This window comes from Pristiophorus japonicus, chromosome 10 (assembly GCF_044704955.1).
Source record: "Pristiophorus japonicus isolate sPriJap1 chromosome 10, sPriJap1.hap1, whole genome shotgun sequence".
NCBI classification, from domain to species: Eukaryota; Metazoa; Chordata; class Chondrichthyes; family Pristiophoridae; genus Pristiophorus; species Pristiophorus japonicus.
The window spans coordinates 134342190-134351146 of record NC_091986.1 but is presented as its reverse complement, the minus strand read 5'-3'; the positions used below and the strand labels follow the sequence as shown (position 1 = coordinate 134351146).

Below are 8957 nucleotides of genomic sequence, written 5' to 3'. Positions count from 1 at the left end.
CTGGATGTCAAGGGGCATACACAGGGTACAATAAAGAAAAAAAGGAAGGCATATGACAGATACCGAGGGCTCAATGCTGCAGAAACCCTGCAGTAGTATAGAAAGTGCAGGGATGGAATTAAAAATGAAATTAGCAAAGCAAAGTAAAATCAAAGAAAACCCAAAGATGTTTTATAAATACAGTAAGAGCAAGACAATAACTAAAGAAAGAATAAGGCCTATTAGAGACTATGAAGGTAACCTGTGTGTAAAGGCAGAAGACGTGGGTATGGTTCTTAATGAATACTTTGCGTCTGTTTTCAAAAAAGAGAGGGATGATGCAGACATTCAAATCATGGAGGAGGAGTGTGAAATATTAGATGAAATAAACATAGTGAGAGAGGAAGTATTAAGGGGTTTAGCATCTTTGAAAGTGGATAAATTCCCACGCCTGGATGAAGTGTATCCCAGGCTGTTAAGAGAAGCAAGAGAGGAAACAGCAGAGGCTCTGACCATAATTTTCCAATCCTCTCTGGCTACAGGTGTGGTACTGGAGGACTGGAGGACTGCTAACATTGTACCTTTGTTTAAAAAGGGAGAAAGGGTTACACCGAGTAATTACAGGCCAGTCAGCCTAACCTCGGTGATGGGAAAATTATGGAAAAAATTCTGAGGGATAGGATAAATCTTCATTTAGAAAGACATTGATTAATCAAGGACTGTCAGCATGGATTTGATAATAGAAGGTTGTGTCTGACTAACTTGATTGAATTTTTTGAGGAGGTAACAAGGAGGATCAATGAGGGTAATGCATTTGATGTAGCCTATATGGATTTTAGCAAGGCTTTTGTCCCACATGGCAGAATGGCGGTGAAATTTAAAGCCCATGGGATCCAAGGGCAAGTGGCAAGTTGGATCCAAAATTAGTACAGAGGCAGGAAGCAAAGGGTAATGATCAATGGGTGTTTCTTCTGTCAGAGGGTTGTAAATCTGTGGAATTCTCTGCCCCACAGAGCTGTAGAGGCTGGGTCATTGAATATATTTAAGTCGGAGATAGACAGAGTTTTGAGCGATAAGGGAACAAAGGGTTATGGGGAGCGGGCAGGGAAGTGGATCTTATTGAATGGCAGAGCAGGCTCGAGGGACCAAATGCCATACTCCTGGTCCTATTTCTTATGTTCTTAAGAGCAGGGAGGTTATGCTTGAACTGTATAAAACTCTAGTTAGGCCACAGACAGAGTACTGTGTGCAGTTCTGGTCACCACATTTCAGGAATGTGTGCAGAGGAGATTTATGAGGATGTTGCCTGGACTGGAGAATTTTAGCTTTGAGAAGAGATTTGATAAGCTGGGGGGTTGTTTTCTTGGAACAGAGGAGGCTGAGGGGAGATCTAATTGAGGTATATAAAATTATGAGGGGCCTAAATAGAGTGGATAGGAAGGACCAATTTCCCTATAGCAGAGTAACCAGGGGACATAGATTTAAAGTAATTGGTAGGAGATTTAGAGGGGATTTGAGGAGAATTGTTTTCACCCAATGGGTGGTGGGGATCTGGAACTCACTGCCTGAAAGGGTAGTAGAGGCAGAACTCTCATAGTATTTAAAAAGTACTTGGATAGATACTTGAAGTGTCGTAACCTACAAGACTATGGACCAAGAGTTGGAAAGTGTGATTAGGCTGGATAGTTCTTTGTTGGCTGGCACAGATACAATGGGCTGAATAGTTTCCATCTGTGCTGTCAATTTCTATGATTCTATGATTCTATTATCTGTGGGAGGGTAGATCTAATGCCTCCCACCTGATCATAAACGCCCCAAGAGTAGGTATCCTGTTAAACGGCCCAAGTGTCAGAAGGCTGGAATACAGGACACTCTCAATCCTGTCCCCTAAGATCTTGAGAGCTGCAGTCTGTGCTTCTGATTAGGAGATGGCCAAAGATACTGCCATATGAGGGGGACGAGATGGCCACAGACTTCACTATTCCATTGATATCTGCACTGTGAAAACAGTTGCTCTTATTTTTCTATACCATGAGGCTAGTGGATCAAATCAAGACACTTGTCAAATGCTGCACATCGTGGGCAAATGGCTGGACCAATGAAATTCGAGTCTACTCCTTCTTTATCCAGAAGACGGGTTCTCTGCTGGGGAATAGCCGACTCCTCACCCTGTACCCACTCCTCTGACTTCCTCCTGCTCAATGAGTTATATTCTCATCCCCACTATCTCGACCCTTCCAGGTGAACTTGCCCAAGCTGGTGCATGAGACAAATAAGGTGGGTGATGAAGGTGGTGTAATAGATGAAGGGAGGGCAGGGGTGTAGGTGGAAGGGTCAGGTTGGCCTTCATCATCATCATCATTTTGACTATGACCTTAATGACACCTTTCCTTGTCATCATCGTCAGCATCATTTTCACCTTCCTCTCCAGACTCCTCCCCTACCAAATGTGCATGATCTGTGGAAGATCAGAACATAGGGTAAGTATGTCTGTACAGTACACAGAGAAGGGACAAAGTTACTGACAATCAGCAGTTTTTGGCAGCTTGGTCCTATATAGTGGAGTTGTGGTACCAGGTACTGCATGGCTCCCATTCACCTGCAGCCGTCTCCTGACAGCAAAAAAAAATTTGGATTCACATCAAAGCATTTCCACATTCTGCACCAAGCAGCAGGAGAAAGGAGACATCACAACATACACCACTTACCTGTTGTATTGCGAAGAACCAGCATCCATCTTAAGTTGTTGCAGGCTTTTAAAGCCGACAATTAAAAGTTTCCTACCTCTTCCAAAAAATAAATCAACTATTCTGGACACACAAGCTGAATTCCTGAGGTGAGAGTGACTGCGTTGATATCAAGGCAGTATTCCACTGAGATGTGTCACCAAATAGCCCTAGTAAAACTGAAGTCAATGGGGATCAGGGAGAAAACTCTCCAGAGTCATACCAGGCACAAAGGAAGATGCTTGTTGGAGGGCAATCTTCTCAGCTCCAGGATTTTGCTGCAGGATATCCCCAGGGCAGCATCCCAAGCCCAATCATCTTCAGTTGCTTCATTAATGACCTTCCCTCCATCAGAAGATCAGACGTGGGGCTGTTCTTAAAATGATAGCTCCATTGGCAATTCCTCATACAATGAAGCAGTCCATGCCCGCATGCAGCAAGACCTGGACAATGTCCAGGCTTGGGTTGATGAGTGACAACTAATATTTGCCCCACACAAGTGCCAGGCGAAGACTATCTCGAACAAGAGAGAGTCTATCCACCTCCCCATGATGCTCAATGACATTATAATCACAAAGCCCCATCATCATTAAAATCCTGGGGTCACCATCGACCAGAAACTTAATTCGACCACCCACATAAATGCCATGGCTACTAGGGAAGATCAGAGAGGTTCATCTTGTGATTCTCTAAAACCTTTCCCCAACTACAAGGCACAAGTTAGGAGTATAATGGCATACTCTCCACTTGCCTGGATAGGTACAGCTATATCACCACTCAAGAAGCTCAACACCATCCAGACAAAGCAGTTGCTTGCTGTGGCACCTGAACATCCACTCTTTCCAGCAACGCAGTGGCTGCAATGTGTACTATCTACAGGAAGCATTGGAGCAACTCGCCCAGGCTCCCATCGCTTCTCGGCCTTTTGGCTAAGATCATGCGTAACTGACCTGACAGGGGAGTAGCCACCATGACCTCCAGCTGGTTCTCCCTGGATCAGGAAGGTATATGCTTGCTTTTTTGGAAACAGGAGGTGGGTGGGGTGGCTTGACCCATCCACCTCCACGGAGGTGTGTGGGGGACCTGACCCATCCACCTCCATGGCACGAACCTGGTATTGCAGTACTTCCAGGAACGGTGCAGTGGCTCTAGGCCTTTTGGCTAAGAGCATTGGCGCAGAGTGATCCTTGGCGTGTGCAAGGTGACCTCTGGCGTTTGTGATTTGACAAAGAATTGGAACGATTGGCTACGAATTTCAAAAAAAAAAAAAAAAACTCGCCCAGGCTCCCATGGCAGCACGTCCTAAACCTACAACCTCCACCACCTAGAAGGACAAGGGCCACTGTTGCATGGGAATACCACCACCTCCAAGTTTCCATCTAAGTCACACACTTTCCTGACTTGGACATATAATGCATTTCCTAAATTGTTACTGGGTCAAAATCCTGGAATTCCCTACCCAACAGCATTGTGGGAGCATCTTCACCACGTGGACTGCAGGGGTTCAATAAGAAGGCTCACCACCACCTTTTCAGGGCAACTAAAAATGGACAATAAATGCAAGATTTACCAGCGAACCCCACATCCTGAGAATGAAATACAAAATAATTCCGTGATGCATAGTATTGGCATTCTTTGCTGACCAATGTAGGTTTAAAGAGCCTGATCCTGCAATTTTCAGCAGGGCCAGCAATGCAAAGCACTGTTTAACGTAAGTCCCGCCCAGTCAGCGTAATGGAGGCATATCTTGCTGAGATGTGCCTGACGGGAACCCCTGTTGCTGACTTAATTGAAGTTTTATGAATTTTATTGAATAATTGATGTTAATTAAACTGTTGATCACTGAATGATCTTTTCGAGTCTCAAAATGCAAACACTGGGTATAACTTTCCCATTCCAAGTAATTGCAATAGATAGTGAGCTGTTGTCTTTTCATGGCAACCGTGATAAAGTTACATAATGTTTAAATATCACATTCACCAGTGCTAACAGTGGCTATTAGTATCTAAAAAGGGTGGGTAGAGTTTCTGCTTTTGGCGCACTTGGCAATCCGAGTGCTAATTGCATTCAAAATTGCACTAGTTTTGAGAAATGTTTTTTTTTCTCAGTTTCCTGTCAAACTCATTTGCATATCAGCAAATGCAAAATCCACCATGAACCAGTGGAATTGGGCAGCATTTTAGAATGTAATTTAACAAAAAATAATTTTGCTTTAAAAAATATTCCTTGATTATATTTAAGGTAACTTGGTGCAGTTTGATTAAAACAGCTGAAGATGGGTTTATTACAAAAAATAAGCATTTCTAATCAGAGTGTCCAATCCACCACCTGTGAGTAACCCAATTTTAAATGACTGAAAATTATTCTTAAAAAATATACAAAACAATTTGCTAGTTTTATTGGGGTACAATAGTCAGTTTCTTAGTAAATTAAAAAAAATACATTTAAATGCTGTTAAAAGGGGACTATTAGTGTCCTTGCACCTAAAAGAACCAACTTAATTTTTAGAGCCTCCCAGAAGGGCTGCAATTGATCGTAATTAGCGAAGACTCCCAATGGTGATTCATTCATCCTGGGGACGTGGCAAGTTTTGTGGGTGGGGCCAGCTTCTAGCGCGATGTTTCTTACACAAAAAAAAAGGTTTGCATTTATAGAGCTTCTTTTACGACCACCGGACGTCTTAAAGCGCTTTACAGCCAATGAAGTACTTCTGGAGAGTAGTCACTGTAGTAATGTGGGAAATGCAGCAGCTGATTTTGCGCAGAGCAAGCTCCCACAAACAGCAATGTAATAATGACCAGATAATCTGTGTTTTTGTTATGTTGATTTGAGGGATAAATATTGTCCAGAACACTGGGGATAGCTTTCCTGCTTTTCTTCGAAATAGTGTCATGAGATCGTTTACATCCACCTCAGTTTATCGTCTCATCCGAAAGATTACACCTCTGACAGTGCAGCACTCCACTGGAGTGTCAGCCTAGATTTATGTGCTCAAGTCCCTGGAGTGGTACTTGAATCCACAACCTTCTGACTCAGAGGTGAGAGTGCTGCCCACTGAGCCACAGCTGACACTCTAGCGCAAAAGATTGTGGAAACTCGATTTGTACTGTATGTAATTTGCACTCGTTATGCCGATTTAGGGCCAATTACACCAAAAAAAACAGTGCAATCGAGCAGAAGCTACCCCAGCAAGTGGATTGCTGCTCAGTAAAATGGTGCATTTGATGTTTTCCTTTGTGCTGGTTTTGTGTTCACGGACCATATACAGTAGACACCTCAAGTCGCTGGTGAAATACCACCAACGATGTCTCCTCAAGATCCTACAAATCCCCTGGGAGGACAGATGCACCAACATTAACGTCCTCAATCAGGCCAACATCCCCAGCATTGAAGCACTGACCACACTTGATCAGCTCCGCTGGGCAGGCCACATTGTCTGCATGCCAGACACGAGACTCCCAAAGCAAGCGCTCTACTCGGAACTCCTTCACGGCAAACGAGTCAAAGATGGACAGAGGAAACGTTACAAGCTCACCTCAAAGCCTCCCTGATAAAGTGCAACATCCCCACTGACACCCGGGAGTCCCTGGCCAAAGACCGTCCTAAGTAGAGGAGTCTCATCGCCTAGAGCATGCAGAAATCAAGCACAGGCAGCGGAAAGAGCATGCAGAAAATCTGTCCCACCCTCCCTTCCCCTCAACGACTATCTGTCCCACCTGTGACAGGGACTATGACTCTCGTATTGGGCTGTTCAGCCACGTAAAGACTCATTTTAAGAGTGAAAGCAAGTCTTACTCGATTCCGAGGGACTGCCTATGATTTGTGTTCACCACCACAGATACTTTCTCCATTGGAGCAAGTTGATTATGTTACATAGAATGATTGGATGGCTGGGAAACCAATTTAAAGCAGAAAATATTTTTCAATCAATTTGGGGCAAGGTTTTTGTCATTCCTATCACAAGCATTGAAATTTTATTTTCTACCTTCATAGCCACTAAAAGAAAACTTTGGGAGTCAAGCTTGTTAGTCTGCCATAGGGATTTTTCTTTTTGAATATCTACAAAAATATTCTCCTACTATCTCAAAAGATTAAAGATGGATAGAAACTCCAGAGAAACAGACAAATAATGACATACACTCACTCAGACTGTGTGTCAACCCGCTTTCAAACTATCAGTTCTATTATTTGCAATGATTTTCCACATTGAAGCCTCCCTCTGTATTCATTCATTTTAAGCATTTCCAGCACTCAGACTAGGAACTGACAGTAAATTATTAATTCTCTTGCTGGTATAATGCAAACACACATACACCCAAGGCTTGAGAGTCAGAGTCAAACTAATATTTCCCTGAATGTTGACTCCAATAGTGCTGTAGAGCCACCTAGTGGACTGCTGATGCAATAACAATGCAGCCATGTGCTCTGCACAGTTCTACCTGGGAGCCATGTTGTGCAGTTGTGTGTATAAGCTGTGTCTCAAGATATTACAGACTGGTGATGAAGATCGGATTTTGGATTTCCGAACTGAAATTTTTGTTGGAGGATAATCCTGCTAACCGATAGAGGGACTGTTAGAGGTTCTATGTTTTGCAGAAAAACTTAAAAATCCAAGGTAAATTTCAAGCACATGTGGCTGAACAGTTGGCGTTGAAGAGAAGCAACAGGATGAGTTTCTGGACATTCACGCCATAAGGAGCATGAAGGTATCTAACATCGATTCGCAAAGTATTGTCATCCAATTAAACATTGCAGGAACCAGGATACCCATGGAAATCAACACTTGTGCATCCATAAGCATCGTACCAGAATCGCTATATCACGACAAGTTGCATGATTATCGATTAGAGAAATTGAAGGTAGAGCTGTGAGGCCACTCAGGAGAGCTAATCCCTGTATTAGGAAGTGTCAGCATACTGGTGAAATACAAGGATCAGTATCAGAGCTTGTCTCTCATAGTGATGGCAGAAGACAAGCCTGCCTTGATAGGTAGAAATTGGTTGGGATCACTGAAGCTGGATTGGAATTAGATTTTTTGTGTGCAAGCTAAATTTGCATCGAAAAATGATGTCATCAGCAGTATCCGAAGGTATTCTGTGAAACAGGCAGTCTGATCCAAGATTTCAAGGTGAGTGTCAGATTGCAGAAGGACCCAAGACCAGAATACTGCAAGCCAAGTCCCGTACCATATACACTCAAGGAGAAAGTTGAGCAAGAATTCAAAAGACTAGAAACTGAGACCATTATCTCTAAAATAGATGTGAGCAATTGCACTACACCCATTGTTGTTGTACCCTAAGTCAGATGGTAAGGTTGTGGGTGATTATATGGTAACCATAAACCAGTTTCTAGAGTGTAATCTACCCAATACTTCGCCAAATGTGGAAGATTTGTTCACAACGCTGACAGGTGGCCAGATCTTTTCAAAGTTAGATCTAACAAACGCCTACTTACAACTTGATTTAGATGAAGAGTTCAAGTCATGCTTGAATATAAATACTCACCTAGGCCTATATCAGTTCAATAGGCTACCATTTGGAGTATCTTCCGCCCCCCACGCATATTCCAGGTGGTGATTTAGATGACATACTCATTTCAGCACCAAACAGACAAATCCATAATATGTGTTGAATGAAGTCCTCAAATGACTAGAGAAGCACAGAGTACGAGTGGCTGCTCACAAGTGTGAGATATTTCAAAACTCAGTGGAGTACTTAGGGCACAGAGTAGATGGTTTACATCCAACCAAGGGAAAGCTGAGTGCAATCAGAAATGCACCCACTCCCAAGAATGTCTCTGAACTTCCATCATTTTTGGGTCTATTGAATTGTTACGGAAAGTTCCTCCCAAATTTGGCTACAGTGTTACATCCACTGAATGAGCTGCTGAAAAACAGGTCCCTTAGAAGTGGTCAAAATAATCTGACACAGCATTCAAAGAGTGTAAAAGCCAGTTAGTAGAAAGAACCATGTTAGTTCACAATGACGTATCTAAGGAGATCAAGCTAGCATGTGATGCCTCTCCGTACGGAGTTGGGGCAATGATCTCTCATGTACTAGATAGTGGGGAGAAGAGACCAATTGCTTTTGCTTCACGCACTCTCAGTGCCAGTGAGCGGAATTATGTGCAGATTGAAAGGGAAGCTTTGGCATTGATTTTTGGGGTCAAGAAGTTTCACAATTATTTGTTTGTTCACAGGTTTACCTTAGTTACTGGCCATAAGCCCCTGACAGCAATCCTCCATCCAAAGTT

General features: G+C 43.1%; 1 pseudogene; it reads left to right on the top strand.

Annotated features, from left to right (window-relative positions):
- Nucleotides 1–3614: 3614 nt before the first annotated feature.
- On the top strand, nucleotides 3615–3853 carry LOC139275377 (U2 spliceosomal RNA; annotated as a pseudogene).
- The last annotated feature ends 5104 nt before the right edge of the window (nucleotides 3854–8957 follow it).